General features: G+C 43.5%; 1 protein-coding gene across 2 annotated transcripts in view; it reads left to right on the plus strand.

Moving 5' to 3' along the window:
• chl1b (cell adhesion molecule L1-like b) overlaps positions 1–19,310 on the plus strand; it is a 945,006-nt gene that overhangs the window by 410,589 nt on the left and 515,107 nt on the right. The gene's annotated exons all lie outside the window — the stretch shown is intronic.

Consider the following 19,310-nt stretch of genomic DNA (forward strand, 5'->3'; position numbering starts at 1 on the left):
TCAATAGCTTTCCAATTCTCTAACTTCCCACTAATCTTTGTGTTATTATATGCCCTCTCTTTGCCTTTTGAGTTGGTTTTGACTTTTCTTGGTAGCCACAGTTGTGTCATTGTTACTTTAGAATACTACTTCCTCTTTGGGATGTATACTGTATATCCTTTTCCTTCCAAAATGCTTCTACAAATTCCAGTCATTGCTGCTCTGCTGTCATCCCTGCCAGTGTTCTTTTCCAACCAATCCTGGCCTGCTCCTTTCTCATGCTCTGTAATTCCCTTTACTCACTCTAATACGGATACATCTGACTTCAGCTTCTCCCTCTCTAATTTCAGTGTGAATGCATTCATATTATGTTTACTTGCCCCTAAGAGTTCTTTTACCTGTAGATCAATTCTGGTTCATTGAACAAAATAGTGGGCTTAATCACGAGCAGCTCTAAAAAGTCATTTTGTAAGCACTCTAGAAAATTCCCCCTCCTGTAATCCAGCTGATTTCCCCAATCAACCTGCATATTGAAGTCCCCCATGGCTATTGTAATATTTCCCTTTTAGCATGCACTTTCTATCTCCCGTTGTAATTTGTAGGCCACATCCTTACTACTATTTGGGGGTCTGTATACAATACCCATCTGGGACATATTACCCTTGCAGTTCCTTAGCTCTAGCCACAATGATTCAACACTTTCTGACCCTATGTCATGTCTTTCTAATGATTTGAATGACTTGCTTTTATTTTTTTACAAACAGGGAAATGCCGTCCCCTCTGCCTTCCTGCCTATCCTTTCAATCAATGTGTATCCTTTCACATTAATCATTCAGCCATACAACATCATACCTGCCGATCTGCAACTGTGCTGCAAGTTCATCTATCTTATTCCATATACAGCGTGCATTCAGATACAACACCTTCAGTCCTGTATTCATTCTTTCGGATTTTGTCAGCCTTTTACATTGCAACCCGTCCTGCTGACTGCCGTTTTGTCCTATCAACAGCTTCTCCTCACCACACATTGCCTGTGTTTGTCTACCATTTATCTCATCTTCAGCACTATTATCTGCCTTTCCTATGATGCTTCTTGTATTGAAATATAGGCAGCTCAGGACTCTGGTTGCACCACGTTCAACCCTTTGATTCCTAACATTGTCTGAAGTCTTACCAACATCTGCATCGACAACCTCTCCACTAACTCCTTAGCCACATATTAAACAGTAAAATCTTCCTAGTTCTAGCCTCACCAGCACACGGCATGTGTAGCAATCCTGAGATCACAACCCTGAATGCCCTAGCCTTTATCTTGGTATCTAACTCCCCGAACTCCCTATAGAGAACCTTGTCACTCATCCTACCTATGTCATTGGTACCTACATGGACCATAACTTGTGGCTCTCTACCCTCCCACTTAAGAATGCTGACAACTGGATCTGAGATATCCCGGACCCTGGTGCCCAGGAGGCGACGTACCATCTGGGAATCTCGTTCTCACCCACAGACATCCTGTCCATTCCCTTGACAAATCCCCTATCACCACAGCGTGCCTTTTCTCCACCTTTCTCTTTTCAGTCACATAGGCAGACTGAGTGCCAGAGACCCGACCACTGAGACTTTCCTCTGTTAGGTCATCCCCCCTCCCCAACAGTATCCAAAGTGATACACCTGTTGTTGAGGGGGATGGCCACAGGGTTACTCTGCACTGGCTGCTTAACCCCTTTCCCCTTCCTGACTGTCACCCAGTTTCCTGTGTCCTGCACCTTGGCTGTAACTACCTCTCTATATGCTCTATCTGTGGCCCCTTCAGCCTCCCGAATGATCTGGAGTTCATCCAGTTCCAGCTCCAACTCCTTAATGCCGTTTGTTAGGAAATGCAGTTAGATATACTTCTTGCATTGGTAATCATCAGGGATACTGGAGGTCTCCCTGCCTTCCCACATCCCGCAAGAGGAGCATTTCACACTTCTACCTGTTATTTCTACTGACCGAGCTGAGCAGATATAAAGAAAAGCAGGGAAAAATGAGCTTTTCTTTCCTTTGCTTTATCTAAGTGAAGCCACTCTTTGCAGAAGCCTTAAGATCACCACTCTGACTATGTCCACTCAGATGACGGCCGCTGTGCTTTCCCCCGGCATCCTTTAATTTTCTCTTTCTGGTTAATCCCAGATGCCAGTTGGTTGCTGGTCATGCCCCATGCTGTCTTTTATCCTCAGGCAATGGACCTGATTGAAGTCCCTTCTTCTCTTCTTCTCCAAACGTCTGATGTCCAGATTGGCCACTGGTCAAGGCTCTATTACACTGTCGCGTCCTGCTCCTGCCTTTTTATCTTCGGACAGTGGACCTGATTGAATTCCCCTCCCCTCCAAATTTCTGATGTCCAGATTGGTCACTGGTCAGAACTCTATTCTGTTACTTCTTTTACTCCTTCATGTGCTGCTCTTTTTGCAGTTTAATCTGTGAATACGTTTCCACAGCTTGCCATTGTAGTCGTTTTGGAGCGGCTTTTACGTTTTAATACAGCAACTTCTGACAGCATTTGTATGACATCCATAAGTGCTTGTCCTTATTGGCCATTCTCGATTTGGGTTCCTACTGCTGTAAGAAATGATCTTGGTCTCCATAAGTTTCCAAAATCATGAACAACTCCGAGAGCATATCGAGAATCAGTGGAGATACTAGCTGATCTTCTTTTTGCCAACCTATAGGCTTCTATCAGAGCTTTTTGTTTTGCCTGTTGCATAGAGGTGCCAGTAACCATGCTTCCTGATGCCAGCATTTCAGTTCCAGAAGAAAAGCATTCAAATTCTCCTCTCAATCATTGAGGAACCATCAGCGTACACACCTTTGACCGAGCAATGACCCGCAGGTTGCTGTTGGTCTCCACATTCTTAAGACTGCTATCATGTGTTTCTCGCTGACATGTGGAGTAAATTGTTTACTTGTAATGCAGGTACAGTACATGATTTCACCTATAAGGTTTGAAATGCTTTCAGGGGTTCTTCATTAAGAGTCACTGGGTTATCTAACCATTTGCTGACTTTCAGTAGGTTGTTGAGTGGTTGAACAATAGTTGATGGAACTACTGCTAGAGGGTTTAGCTTGTCAATTCATTGTTTATCAATGGTTTCATCTTCAGTCATGCATGTCTTCACTCCCTTGGTCTTCAGTGGAGCAAGAAGTGACATAACTGTCAATCTTACTGTTTCATCACTGCCATCCTCACTTGAGTCACTGTGAGCCATTGCAGAGTCCATGTCATGTCATCTTGTAATTCTTCGGAGTTCAGATGGTGTCGCTGTCCCCAGAGTCTGTCTGACATTGGTTGGGGGGGGGGCGGGGATGTTGGTCAGAGACGGCAGGTGTTTCCCAAGGAGGAGAACCAGAAGTAGCATCACTTGGCAGCATCACCTGCAACGTGACTGGAAGCATCACTGGAAGTGTTACTGGCAGGACCGCTCACTAAAAGGCCAAGCTGCACTTCCTCTTATTGACTCTATCTACCTTGGAGTTCTGTCCACCTTAAGTCAAGTTGAATACATTTATCATGTTTTTTGCTTGTTCTCGGTTAATGCAGAGAAACGCTCTTTAGTTTTTTTTTACTATATCAGACTGTTTTGTAGTCTATCACATGTTTCATGTATCTTTCTTAATCAACTTGTAGAAGTTTTTAACTTACCCTGTTAACTTTTTCAATCACTTACACATTTGATCAAACCGTCCACGTGGTCTTATCTATAACACACACATTCCAGGTTTTCCCTCATCCCTCGGACATTCCCTGGTTCTTATCTCATGTCTTCTTATACTTTATAAATTTAACATTTATGGTGTTTTTCATCCGGAGTTTTTTGATTAATCTTATCAAACTATGATGTGTTATTTAGGTAAGAGCTGCTCATAGTAGCTCATGACTTTGGCCATTGTTTTGATCTGATCTTAATTTTTATGTGTTTTTTATTACATTGACCCCAATCTCAAAATATTAACAGATTGCAACCGACGTTTAAATAGATTGTCCAACAACCAAATAAAAAGAGTGCAACCAATAGATTTTGTAATCAAAATTTTAATCGATTGCCATGCAACCAAAATTTCACTAGATTATCCTGCAACTGAAATATTCTCCTGTGCCCTCCCGAATTGTACAGCTGAGTCTGATATTAATTTCAGTGCTCACCCCTGATTTTTACAGATCTGACTCTTTGTAAGTAGTAGTGTTTCTCACTCCTATTTTCAAGCTGATGATGTATTGAAGCCAAAACTAGTTTTTCTCTCAGACAAATTGGAATCAGAGGAAGCTCTTATCCCTTTCCACTTTGCCTGCAATTCTTCCAAATCCTTAAACCTTCACAATCATCTTGTCTGACTGCGCCAAATTGATTAATTCTGATGCTTTAATCCAAGGTTCTTTTGGAAGTCAGGTAAAAGGCACAAAACTTATTGTTTCACAATCATAATATTTTATTAAGCATTAATAGAACAAAGAGAATTGAAAACAGACAGGGACAGGGCAGATGCTAGAAGCAGGAGAGAAAGAAGAAACAAAAGAAGAAAAGAGAAGATCCTGTCACCATGTGATCAGCTCATTTTACACCCATAGATAAGAGACATTCCATTCAAATTTGCAGATAAGGATCAGCCAGTCAGATAGCTCCTATTCAAATAATGCAGCAGCAGAGAAGCTGCCAGACTCACACAAATGTAACCACCAGGTCGCACACTGAACAATTACATATACATACTGTGGCACTAGGAAGCATATTAAACAGTTACTACTTAGAAAAAATACTAGCAGATAATTAGTTGCAATACTGGAAAGAAAATACCAATTAGCAGTCCAATCTAACACACGACTGCAACAGCTTTACCTTCATCAATTTGTTTCATCACCGCCTCAAAAATAGGACAGGGACTTCCCCTTCCTCCTCCAGCTCCAGGCACATGTTCCCCCCTTTATACTAGAGAGATCCTACCCTCACTCTAGGCATCTTCCTGTACTTCATGTGTGTTTCCAATGCCTTGAGGTTTTCCTTACTCAATCTCTTATTAAGCTCTTTCCTGGCTAACTTATAATTGTCCTCCTAATTTGCCCTGTCTGATTCTTGCTTCCTATACCTTAAGTATGCTTCTTTGTTCCTTTTGACTAAATTCTAGGCAGTTTCTAGAATAGGTTACATGGTCAACATTGTGGGCCAAAGGGCCTGTAATGTGCTGTAGATTTCTATGTTCTCTGTACTAAATATTCTACCTCTCTTGCCAATCGTGGTTTTTTTTACCCCACCATCCTATCCTGGTCTTAGTGGGATAAACCTATCCTGAACCCCATTCAAGTTGTTCCTGAACAACCTCGACATCTCTGCTGTTCATTTCCCTGAGAACATCTATCCCCAATTTATGCTCCCAATTTCCTGCCTAATACCATCATAACTGGTCTTCCCCAATTAAATACTTACCCATAGCGTCTTCTCCTACTATTATCCATGGATGTACGAAAGGTCAGGTGGTTGTGGTCACTGTCTCCAAAATATTTGCACACCAAAATGTCTCACCTGACCAGGTTTAGCATCTTTCTAAAATCTTAACTACTTATCCACTCTTCAGTGTCCCTGTTGGTGCACCATTGCCCCCCTCCGCCAGCTCTACACAATCCTCCCAGTAAAGAGATTGTTCCCTTCCTGTTTCTGACTTCCCCCCCACACTGACTATGTTCACACAGCCTTCACAATATCTTCCCTTTCTGCAGTTGTGTTGCTATCACTGATAAGCAAAATTTAACATTTCCCAGAGTAAAAGTAAGGCAGTCTACTGTAAGTGTGGGAGTACTTAACAGAGAGCAGCTGAATCCAGTGGTGACTTCAGGAGACATTAGCAACACTCTGCTCCTTTGAGCTTTATAGTCAAGTGCTTGGGTCACATGAGGAATTTCATAAGAAGTTTTCTCATCCACTTACTCAATTACTTATCAAAAGACTTGATACACCCAAGCTTGAGAAATTGGCTATAAGTATTTCAATGCATGTATAACTGCCTATAGGTAACTCTACCTACCTATACATTTGTAACTCTACGTCCTGCGTGGAAGATAGTGAGGAGTAGTGCAAGCTTAGCCTCATTAGCATTCTCAGCCATTTAATGACTTGATGGAAACAATGACTTGATCCCATTTTATAGGTGAGTAACCTTTGGTTCACCAGATTGATTCTTGGACCACAAGATTGGCCAATCAGAGATTCATCAAGCATACACAAATCTGAAGGAACTTGATAGGGCAAATGCAGAATTGACATTTTCCTGATTGGGGTGTCCAGAACCAGATTCAGCCATTAAAAAAAAGAGGTTAGAAATTCAGAACTGGGACAAGAAGTTATTTCTTCACTAAGTGATAGTGATGTTTTAGAAATCTGTTTCCAAGGAAACTGAGAGAATTAGTTGCTAAGTATCTCCAAGACAAAGTTTTGGATATTAAAGGGTGACTTAGTTCAGGAATGGGTCACAGAGATAAAAAATAAATCTGAAATTATTTTGTTGTATGAACAAGGAGGGATGAGGAGGCTGATGGTCTAATTTTTTTTTAACCTAGTTCTTGTGCTCTTACTGGGTGGAGTTGTTGCTGGAGTTGGGGAAATAGACTTGATCAGTCTGCTTTTTACCAGAGCAAGCTGACTTCGAGTGGAGACTAATGCTGTTTAGCACATAGGCTGGAGAGTGAAGCAATCCTCATTATCCTGTTATGATGGTTTGAAAATAAGCAGGGAAACTATAGAGGCTTGAAAAAAAAGAAAATGACTGAAGGGAAAAGGAAACCTATTTGAAATGAATATCTGGCCCCAAGGGTTTCCTGTACTGCCTTTCCTTGATTTACAAAATGTCCTCGAAGAGATTTTTGTGAATTTGATAACTGATTTGAAATGTGACACATTTCAAGTATTGCTGTTAGGGGATGAAATGAAGCCTGAGGAGACATTTCAGTACTTCTTAGAGCTATTGGTTAGAAATACACAACATACAATGTGATATGTTTACCATAAGGAATTTGAATAGTGACCAAGAGTTCTCAAATTGTTTCCTCTCCTTTTTAAGCTAATGTGCTCCACCTAGTGGAGATCTTTTATAATCAATCTGTCATGGTCCCAGCCGTCCCTCCCGTTTATTCCTCAGGTTCTCCTAATTCCCTTTTCCCCGTGTTTCTCCTGCTCCCCTGTCTGTTTCTCTCTCTGTTTGTGTGTGTGTGTGTGTGTGTGTGTGTGTGGGCGTGTTGGGCGTGGCGTTCCATTTGTTCTCCTGGGCCTCCTGATTGCAGCACACCTGAATCTCATCTAACCTGCAGCATAAATACCCCGGCTTTCCATCCACTCATCGCCAGATCGTTGCTTCAGCCAGTGTGGCAGTTCACGTTCTAGCCCGCTTAGAATTGCGCATACTAAGTTTTGTTTCCGTGCTGTTGTTTGCCTGTGTTAACTTTGTCTTTCTGTGTTAACAGGAGCATTGCATGCAGCCTGCCTTTCCATTCACCCTCCTGCCTGCCGTTCTCCTCCAGCCACGCTCACACCCTTGTCTGCATTCCTGCTCTGCCTCGTCCCGCCGCCCACCTACACTCTCCACTGGCTCAGAGGTTAAACGCCGCGCTCTCACCGCAGTGACCCGGGTTCGTCCCCCAGTCAAGCCTCCTCTCTCCTTTGCTTTCCTCAGCCTAATCCTCACTCCCCAGCCTTCCCTGCAACCATTAATAAACACGCTTATTAGTTAGTAGTTAAGATTATTAGTTAATCTTAGTAGTTAAGATTATTCTTCCTCCGTGTCGGTGCCCTGCGTTTGGGTTCACTCATTCTTCGCAACAGAACGATCTGGCGTACGTGGACCCAGCAGACACAAACACCATCCAACAAGCCCTCACCAGCCCTACTGGGACAGCATGACTAACTCCTCCGGAAGGTCATGGAGAACCTCCATTCCCTGTCTGTTCACGTCACACAGATCAGTAACCAGGTGGATCATGTCTCCACGCATATCACTCAACCCACACCTGGAACCCAGCCTAGCCAGCCCAGACAGCCTGTAGCGGTAACCCCCCAAGCTTCACCAACACCCCCACCCAGAAAGCCGGAGCACTATGCTGGAGACCTGGGGAAGTGCTAGGGTTTCCTCCTTCAAAGCTCCCTGGTGTTTGACCTACTCCACAGATAAGTCTAAAGTTGCTTATGTCATGGGGCTGCTAAGGGGGAACGCATTAGCATGGGACACAGCAGTTTGGGACAACCAACTTGATATCTGCTCCTCTTTCGCCAGTTTCATTGTGGAGATGAGAAAGGTCTTCGATCACCCATTCCGGGGTAAAGACGCCGCTAAGCGCCTACTCACTACCCGCCAGGGCTCCCGCAGTGTTGCTGAATGTTCAGTGGAGTTCTGGACATTAGCAGCCAACTTGGGGTGGAACGATGAGTCACTCCAGAGGGTTTTTCAGAATGGACTCAGCGACCTGGTGAAGGATGAGTTGGCGGTGAGAGACGATTCCGACAGCCTGGATTCCCTGATCTCCCTGGCCACCAGGTTGGACAATCGCCTCCGGGAGCGCCATAGAGAGAGAACCGGTCCTCAACCACCTTTGGACACTTCCTGGCTCCCTTTACCACCTCTCGCCAGAACAAGCCTCTCTCCCCTTCCTGCACCCCGAGCAGCTCTCAGCTGTGCTGTTTTGACTGCCCCGGGAGAGGAACAGATGCAGCTGGAGCAGGCCTGCCATTCTCCCGCTGAACGTTTCCGGAGAACGAGAGTGGGCGAGTGTCTATATTGTAGTCAGTCCGGCCACTTCCTTGCCTCCTGTCCCCTTCAGCCAAAAGAGGGGGGCTCACCAGTAGCAGTGGGGACCCTGGTGAGCCAGACAACCTTCCCTGTCATCCCCCGACCCTGACTGCAGCTTCAAGCCACTCTGTGTCATAATCAACAGTCCTTGCCTCTACTAGCACTAGTGGACTCCGATGCAGAGGGGAATTTCCTGGACGAAAGCCTAGCCCTCCAAGCCGGTATTTCTCGTGAGCCTCTGTATACCCCCCCTGGATGCCAATACGCAAGACAGTAGACTCCTGGCACGTGTCACGCACTGCACGGAACCCCTGCTTCTCCTTCTCTCCAGAAACCATCGGGAACAGATACAGTTCAATCTAATCTCCCCTTCTCAGGCCCCTTTAGTTCTCGGTTCTCGGCCACCCGTCGCTAAGCCCGTCATAACCCCAACATCCACTGGTCCACCGGGAAGATAGTCAGCGGGAGCTCGTTCTGCCATTCCTCTTGCCTGCAATCAGCCCTTCCCCCAGCAGAGTATGATCAGTCAGGATCTAAAGCTGACCAGCATACAGATATCAAAAATGAAGAAATTGTAGGAGGGAAAAAAAGATATTGTACATTTTGAGTTAAAGGAATGGCATTTAGGAGAAAATGAAACAAATAGTACAGAAGAAAAATCTGAAAATACATTCTCAAAGTCTAGTGAAAAATTTGAAAATGGTCAGTCTAATAATGAAGGAACTGATATAGAAAATTCCCAGTTACATATAAAAGAAAGCAGACTGGATACTAAGGAAATTGCACACGCTTCTCCAGGAAACATGGTGCAAATTGAAAATTTGACAAAATCTGAAGACAAATTAGAGGAGAAATCGGCTGTAGTGGATGAACCTGTTGAAGCCATACCAGTTCAAGCACAAGAGGAGGGAAGTCCAACACAATCGCAAGAAAAGACCACAAAGGTTGAAGGTAAAGCAAGAAACCTGACCAGTGACGTAAGTAGCCAGAATAAACCAACCACTCGTGCAGCCAAGAAAGTAAGCAGTCCTGAGCATTTGTTGGTAACTGAGCAAGAAAAGTGTTCACTGACTTCCACAAAAGAGAAACCAACAACTGATTTAAAGTCGAGAAAATCTCCAGCACCAGTATCAGTTACAACATCAAGAAATCAACCATCTCCTGTGGTTAAACAAGGGTGTAAAAAAGAAGCAAGTCCAGAACGCAAAAGTCGACAACATAAAACTCAAGCTACCCAGATCCTTGTGCATTCATCCCATGTTCCACGTCTCCCAATTGAAACCTGTATCTGTCAGCCCTTTGTGCCCTCCTGCCAAAACCCCTCCACCCGCCTGGGTTGTCGACAATTTTTTGAATATCTACTTTTAGATTAAACAATTACTGAAAAGTGGTATTGAAAACTGATGATAGCAATGCACACAAAATGCTGGAGGAACTCAGCAGGCCAGACAACATCTATGGAAAAGAATACTGTCAATGTTGACTGTTCTCTTTTCCACAGATGCTTGCTTCCTGGCCTGCTGAGTTCCTCCAGCATTTTGTGTGTGGTGCTTGGATTTCCAGCATCTTCAGACTTTCTCTTGTTTGTGATTGGGTTACTTGATGATAGTTCAGAGGAAATAATGCCGTGTTATGGGAATATCTTGACTACTTGAACACAGTGTTTCATGAGGAAGAAAACTACTTAGGAGAAACAAGGCGTGGACAATTAGTACTGGCTTAATCAGCAATGCACGAATCCCAGGAAAGATTTTATGAAAACAAAGAAGCCAATTTAACCAATTTAAATTGCTTGAACCTTAATCACAATCTTGACAATTTTCTGAAATCAAATTCCATTACATCAGCACAGTTCTTTAGTGCAAAGTAGCTTCTCTATGATAGAAACATGTTTTTTTGTTATTATTTCTTTGCATAAGGTTATTTTTCTACTTGGCATTTATTATTTAAAAAAATCCAATACCTTCCTGTTCTTGGATCCACAAAATGGATTGTGTTCTTGATTTTACATTGATGTTGGGGCTGTAGGATATTCTCATTGTGTTCATAAGACCATAAGATATAGGAGCAGAATTAAGCAATTTAGCCCATCAAGCATGCTTCGCAATTTCATCATGGTTGAACCATTTTCCTCTCAGCTCCAATCTCCTGCCTTCTCCCCATATTCCTTCATGTCCTGACCAGTCAAGAATCTATCAACCTCTGCCCTAAATATACATAAAACATGGCCTCCATTGCTGCCTGTGGCAAAGAATTCCACAGATTCACCACACTCTGACTAAAGAAATTTCTCCTCATCTCCATTCTAAATGGATATTCCTCAATTCTGAGGCCGTGTCCTCTGGTCCTAGACTCTCCCACCATCCTCTCCAAATCTACTCAGTCGAGGCCTTTCATCATTTGATAGGTTTCAATTAGGCCATCCATCATTGTTCTGAACTTTAGTGAATATAGGACCAGAGCCATCAAATGCTCTTCATATGACATGCTGATCAATCCTAGAGTCATTTTCGTGAATTTCTTTAGAACCCTCTCCACCGTCTGCACATGCTTTCTAAGATAAGGGGCCCAAAACTGTTCATATTGTTCCAGGTGAGGCCTCAACAGTGTTTTATAAAGCCTCAACGTTACATCCTTGCTTTTATATTCTAGTCTTACTGAAATGAATGCTAACATCACATTTGCCTTCCTCACCAGGCACAACCTGCAAATTAACATTCAGGGAATCCTGCAGAAGAACTCCCAAGTCCCTTTGCACCTCAGATTTTTGAATTTTCTCTCCATTTAGAAAATAGTCTACACTTTTATTTCTTCTACTAAAGTGCATGACCATATACTTCCCGCTGGGTGTATTCCATCTGCCACTTTGCCCATTCTCCTTATCGGTCTAAGTCCTCCTGTAGCCCCTCTACTTCCTCAGAACTACCTGCCTCTCCACCTATCTTTGTATCTTGTGAAAACTTTGCAATATAGCCAGCAATTCCATTATCCAACTCACTGACATGTAACGTAAAAAGAAGTGGTCCCAAAACAGACCCCTGTGAAACACCACTAATCACCGGTATCTAACCAGAAAAGGCTCCCCTTATTCCCACTCTTTGCCTCTGCCAATCAGCCACTGTTTTACTCATGCTTGCATCTTTCCTGTAATATCATGGGCTCTTCACTTGATAAGCAGCCTCATGTGTGGCACTTTTTCAAAAAGCCTTCTGAAAATCCAAGTATACAACATCAACAGGTTTTCCTTTGTTTCTTCTGCATGTTATTTCTTCAATGAATTTCAACAAATTTGTTAGGCAAGATTTTCCCTTGAGGAAACAATGCTGACTGCAGCCTCTTTTATCATATGCCTCCAAATACCTCAAAACCCCATCCTTAACAACCGATTCCAACATCTTCCAAACCACTAAGGTCAGACTAACTGGCCTATAATTTCCTTTCTTCCGCTTCTCTCTCTTTTTATGGAGTCAAGTGACATTTGCAATTTTCCAGTCTTCTGAAACCATTCCAGTATCTAGTGATTATTGAAAGATCATTAATGCTTGCACAATCTTTTCAGCAACCTGTTTCAAAACCCTAGTGAGTACAGCAGTACACCATCTGGTCCAGTTGACATATTTACCTTCAGACCTTTCAGTTTTCCAAGAACCTTTTCCCTAATAATGGCAGCCAAGACACTTTTGTCCACTGACACTCTGGAACTTCTACCATACCACTTGTGTCTTCCACAGTGAAAACTGATGCAAAAGGCCTATTCAGTTTGTCTGCCATTTCCTTGTCCCCCATTACTACCTCTCCAGCATCACTTTCCAGTGGTCCAATATCTGCTCTCACCTCTCTTTTACACTTTACGTAACTGAAGAAACTTCTGGTATCCTCTTTAAATTTATTGGCTAGCTTACTTTCGTATTCCATCTTTTCCTTCTTTTTCAGTTGACTTCTGTGGCTTTTTAAAAGCTTCCTAATCCTCTAACTTTCCCCTAATCTTTGCTTTATTATATGCCCTCTCTTTGGCTTTTGTGTTGTCTTTGACTTCTCTTGTTATCTATGGTTGTGTCATCTTGCATTCTAAATACGCCCTCTTTGGAATGTATCTCAAGAAGATGTATATGATGTACATGTGTCCTCTTCTCACCCTGTCTCTTGCAAAAACGCCATCCCCTTCTCGCAATTCCTCCGTCTCCGCCGCATCTGCTCTCAGGATGAGGCTTTTCATTCCAGGACGAGGGAGATGTCTTCCTTTTTTAAAGAAAGGGGATTTCCTTCCTCCACTATCAACTCTGCTCTTAAACGCATCTCCCCCATTTCACGTACATCTGCTCTCGCTCCATCCTCCCACCACCCCACTAGGAATAGGGTTCCCCTGGTCCTCACCTACCACCCCACCAGCCTCCGGGTCCAACATATTATTCTCCGTAACTTCCGCCACCTCCAACGGGATCCCACCACTAAGCACATCTTTCCCTCCCCCCCCTGCATTCCGCAGGGATTGCTCCCTACACAACTCCCTTATCCATTCGTCCCCCCCATCCCTCCCCACTGATCTCCCTCCTGGCACTTATCTGTGTAAGCGGAACAAGTGCTACATATGCCCTTACACTTCCTCCCTTACCACCATTCAGGGCCCCAAACAGTCCTTCCAGGTGAGGCATCATTTCACCTGTGAGTTGACTGGGGTGATATACTGCGTCCGGTGCTCCCGATGTGGCCTTTTATATATTGGTGAGACCCGACGCAGACTGGGAGACCGCTTTGCTGAATATCTACGCTCTGTCCGCCAGAGAAAGCAGGATCTCCCAGTGGCCACACATTTTAATTCCACATCCCATTCCCATTCTGACATGTCTGTCCACGGCCTCCTCTACTGTAAAGATGAAGCCACACTCAGGTTGGAGGAACAACACCTTATATTCCGTCTGGGTAGCCTCCAACCTGATGGCATGAACATCGATTTTTCTAACTTCCGCTAAGGCCCCACCTCCCCCTCGTACCCCATCTGTTACTCATTTTTATGCACACATTCTTTCTCTCACTCTCCTTTTTCTCCCTCTGTCCCTCTGAATATACCTCTTGCCCATCCTCTGGGTCACCCCCCCCCTTGTCTTTCTTCCCAGACCTCCTGTCCCATGATCCTCTCGTATCCCCTTTTGCCCATCACCTGTCCAGCTCTCAGCTCTATCCCTCCCCCTCCTGTCTTCTCCTATCATTTTGGATCTCCCCCTCCCCCTCCAACTTTCAAATCCCTTACTCACTCTTCCTTCAGTTAGTCCTGATGAAGGGTCTCAGCCTGAAACGTCGACTGCACCTCTTCCTATAGATGCTGCTTGGCCTGCTGCGTTCACCAGCAACTTTGATGTATGTTGCTTGAATTTCCAGCATCTGCAGAATTCCTGTTGTTTGCGTAATACTGATGCATCTATCTTTAGCTTCTCCCTTTCAAACTGCAGGGCAAATTTGATCATATTATGATTCACTATCCCTTAAGGGTTCTTTTACCTTAAGCTCTGTAATCAATTTTGGTTCATTGCACAGCACCAAATCCAGAATAGTTGACCCCCCCAAGTCGACTCAATCACGAGCTACCCTAAAAAGCAATCTCATAGGCTTTCCAGAAATTCCCCCTCTTAGGATACAGTACCAACCTGATTTTCCCAGTCTACCTGCATATTGAAATCCCCCAATGATGATTGGAACATTGACCTAAGAATCGAGTTTCTTTTTGTAGATTTACAAAGCATTTATTGGTATTATTGGTTTAATAAGCATGAAGCAAATCATTCCTGACACTGATAGTCTATATTGCTCCAAGGATACAGTGATATTGAAATTAATAGGTTTTAGCGTGGTCAACTTTTAATGGGTTTGCAAGATGCTTTAAATTTCTAATGCATTCACAAAAGCAAGACTGGAGGTCTGTCCCATTTTTTTAAGGAGTGGAGCCTTAACAAAATATCACAATTTTTACAATTTATCATTGGACTTCCCTTCTGGAGTGTCTGGTGTCATACTGAGGAAATTAAGTTCTGCTGGAGCCAGAATCTAGCTCCATAGAAGTTAAGTTAATCCTTTTGATTCCGGTAATGTTGTCACAGCATCATGGGACTACAGTGCAGAGACTGGTCGTCAGAAGTAAGTTCTGTAGTATCAAAATTTTAATCTCTCGTTGTGGATGAGAGCTGGTCTTGAAGAGGTTTTAGACTGATGCATGCTGACAACATATCCATTTATATCAAAGGAATCGTAGTAACAGGAACGAGGACAGTAACAGTGTAGCAGAATGCAGAGCCGCTGTCTTGCAGCTCTGGTGACATGGTTTCGATGCTGACCACTGGTGCTGTCTGTATGGAGTTTGCACACACTCCGGTGTTCTGGTTGCTTCCCACATCTCTGAGATTTGGGTTGCTGGGTTAAATGGCCACTTTGAATTGCCTTTAGTGTGCGGATGTGAGCGGTAGAATCTAAGCTGATTTTAAAATTTATATTATTTAGATACATCACAGTAATAGGTCCCTCTCACGGGGACTAATACTCTTGCAAACAGGTTTGCCAGAGCTTTGGGGAGGGTCTAAATTCATTTGACAGGGGGTTGGGAACAGGACTGATAGGGTGGAGGATGAGGCAGGTGGTATCTAAGTCGAGGCATGTGTAGTGAGGCTGTGAGGAATGACAAGCATGTGATAGGGCAAAATTACAGTCAGTGGGATGAGTTAGAGTGTTACATGGGGGCAGAATTGAAAAGGGTGATGACTACAGCACTGAAGATGTTATATTTGACTACATGCATGATACAGAATAAGGTGGATGATCTTGTAACACAGAGATTGGCATGCATGATGTGTACGTCACTGAGTTGTGGCTGAAAGAAGATCATAGTTGGTAGATTAACATCCAAGGATGCACATTATATCAAAAGGAGGACTGGCAGGTAAGTAGAGGGGGTGGGGTAGCTCTGTTGGTTAGCAATGAATTCAAAGCTTTAGAAAAAGTAGACATAGGATTGGAAGATGTAGAATCCTCGTGGGTAGAGTTAAGAAATAGCAAGGATAGAAAGACCCTGGTGGGAGTTATATGTAGGTCTCTGATCAGTAGCCTGGATGTAGGATATAAATTATAATGGGATATAGAAAAGGCATGTAAAACGGGCAATGCTATTATAGTCTAGAGGCATTTCAATATGCAGATTGATTGGAAAAACTCAGGTTGGTGCTGGATCTCAAGAGAAGGAATTTGTAGAATGCCCATGAAATGGCTTTATAGAGCAACTTGCAGTCAAGCCACTAGGGAAAAGATCTTTCAGGATTGGGTGTTGTGTAATGAACCAGATTTGACTACAAAGCTTAAGGTAAAGGAACCTTTGGAGGCAATAATCATAATATGATAGAATTCACCTTGAAATTTGAGAGGGAGAAGTTAGAATCAGATGTATCAGTATTACAGTGGAGTAAAAGGAATTACTGAGACATGAGAGAGGAGCTGGCCAAAGCTGTTTGGAAGGGGACATTATCAGGGATGACAGCAGGACAATGGCTGGAGTTTCTGGGGGCAATTTGGAAGGATAGGTACATCCCAAAGATTAAGTATTCTAAGGGAGGATATAAAAGAGGACACCAATTTTTTTTCAGACATATAAAGAGTAAGAGAACAGTGATAGAGGTTATTGGCCTGCTGGAAAATGACACTGGAGAAGCAGTAATGGAGGACAAAGAAATGGCAGAGGAATTCAATTAGTATTTTGTATCAGTGTTCACTGTGGAAGACACTTGCAGTATGTCATAAATTTCAGAGTTTCAGGGGACAGTAGTGATTTTAGTTGCTATTACTAAGGAGAAGGTGTGTGGGAAGCTGAAGGGTCTGAAGGTAGATGTTAACTGGACTAGATGGACTACACCCCAGGGGCTCTAAAAAAGAGGTAGCTGAAGAGATTGTGGAGGTGTTAGTAATGATCTTTCAAGAATTACTGGATTTTGAGTTCGTTCCTTGGGAATGAAAAATTGTAAGTGTATGTCCACTCTTTAAGAAGGGAGGGAGAAGATAGGAAATTATAGGCCAGTTAGCCTGACTTTAGTAGTTGGGAAGATGTTGGAATCCATTATTATGGATGAGTGTTTGAAGTATTTGGATGCATGTGATAAAGTAGGCCAAAGTCAACATGGTTTCTTTGAGGGGATATCTTGCCTGTCAAGTCTGTTGGAATTTTCTGAAGAAATAACAGGCAAGATAGTCAAGGGAGAGTGATTAGCTGCTGTTTACTTGAATTTTCAGAATGCTTTTGACAGAGTGCTGTACATGATGCTGCTATGAAAGGTAAGTAATATAGAAAAGATAGTAGCATGAATAGAAGTCTGGTTGACTGGCAGAAGGCAAATAGTGAGAATAGAGGGTGTTATTCTGGTTGACTGCCATTGAAGGGTAGTGGTGTTCTCCAGGTTTGCTATTGGGATTGCTTCTTTTCGCATCATATGTCAGTGATATGAATGATATATTTGATAGCTTTGTGGCCAAGTTTGTGGATGATATGAAAATAGGAGGAGGAGAAAATCATGTTGAGGAAGCAAGGAGACTGAAGAAGTACTTAGATTAGGACAAGGCACAAAGAAGATGGAAAATAGTGTCAGGAAGTATTTGGTCATGCACTTCGGTAGAAGGAGTAAAGCTGTAGACTATTGTCTAAAAGGAGAGTTGCAACTGAACTTGGTAGTCCTCGTGCAGAATTCCCTAAGGGTTAACTTGCAGGTTGAGCCGGTGGTAAGGAAGGTAAATGCAATGTTAGCATGCATTTCAAGAGGACTAGAATACAAGAGTGAGGATGTAATGTGGAGAATTTATAAGGCTACACTTGGAGTATTGAGAGCTGTTTTGTGGCCCTTATCTAAGAAAGGATGTCCTGGAATTGGAGAGGGCCCAGAAGAGCTTAACGAGAATGTTTCTACGAATGAAAGGGTTAACATATGAGGAGTATTCGATGGCTCAGCAGCTGTACTTGTTGGAATTCAGAAGAATGAGGGGGGATCTCATTGAAACCTATTGAAGTTTGAAAAGCCTAGATAGAGTGGAGATGGAGAGGATATAGTGGGGGAGTCTAGGACCACCGAGCACAGCCTCAAATTAGAGGGATGTCCATGTATAACAGAGATGAGGAAGAATTTTGTTCGACCAGAGGGTGATGAATCTGTGGAATTCATTGCCACAGATGATTGTGGTGGCAAAATCATTGAATATATTTAAAGAAGAGATTGGTAGGTTCTTGATGAGTCAGTGTGTCAAAGATTATGAGGAGGAAGTAGGATAATGGGGTTGATAACATAAATAAATCAGCCATGATGTGAATGGTGGATCAGAATCAATGGGCTGAATGGTTTACTTCTGCTCACATTTCTTACGGTCTTTATGATCTTCCAGCTCAATGAGCGCACACCACCCAATTACACCCACGTTACTAATTAACCTACTAACCTGCACATCTTTGGAATCTGGGAAGAAACCAGAGCACCTGGAGGAAACCCATATGGTCACGGGGAGAACATACAAATTCCTTACAGGCAGCGGCGAGAATTGAACCTATGTCACTGGTGCTGTAATAGCACTATGCTAAATGATATAGTCTGCTAAGGAATTGAAACCAATTACTTTTTATTTGTTTTTTTAATAGGAATGTGAATTCAGAGCAGCCCCTGAACAGTATATTGTCACTTAATGACATCATGATTGAACTAAGCATAGCTTGTCATGGTCCGGTCTGTGAAGTCTGTATTCTGGTTCAAGGTCCGGTCCATCGACCCTTGCTCCAGGTTTTCCTGTTTACCCTGTTTTTGCTCTTGTTTAGCTCTAGTTGAGGCAGCTGATGCTCATTGGGGCTGGCTGCATAAATACCTCCAGAGACCAGGGCGTGGTTGCTGGATTGTTCTTGTCCTTACTCCTTGTGTCCCTGCCTCTGCCTTCTGTTCCCTCGCCTGAATCCCTGCCTTGTCTTGCCAGTAACTCTTGCCTCGCCTGAAGTTCTCGTCTCGCCCTGCTTTGCCAGAACCCTTGCCTTGTCTTGCCGGTAATTCTCACCTCGCCTGAAGTTCTCATCAAGTCTGAAGACTCCAGCCTCCTGCCAAGCCTTGCCTCAGGTCTCTAGCCTCTAGCCTGGACTCCAGCCTCCTGCCTCCTGCAAGCCTCGCCTCTAGTCTCTAAGCCTCCAGCCTCATCCTGCCTGCCAGCCAAGCCTCATCCTTGCCTAGTTCTGGGGTCCGAGCCAGAGGCAAGACCCAGGTACTGGGTCCTCATCGAGTCTCTGGCTCGGAGTCCAAGCCCGGACTCCTAGCTCTTTTGTCCAGTCCTGTTCCAGGTTCTGGGTTTTCCTGTCCGTGTCTTAGTCCTGTCCCTAGTACTTCAGTGTCTATGTCTTGCACTTGGGTCTGTTCCCAGATACCTCCTTATGACATAGCTTCGATTCTATGTTCCCAACTATTCTTGGTAACTATTATCGCCTTGATTGTCAAGTATTTATCGCCTTTTAAAAATATTTGATGACTCTGCTAAAT

The sequence above is a fragment of the Mobula hypostoma genome, chromosome 15 (assembly GCF_963921235.1).
Source record: "Mobula hypostoma chromosome 15, sMobHyp1.1, whole genome shotgun sequence".
Taxonomy (NCBI): domain Eukaryota; kingdom Metazoa; phylum Chordata; class Chondrichthyes; order Myliobatiformes; family Myliobatidae; genus Mobula; species Mobula hypostoma.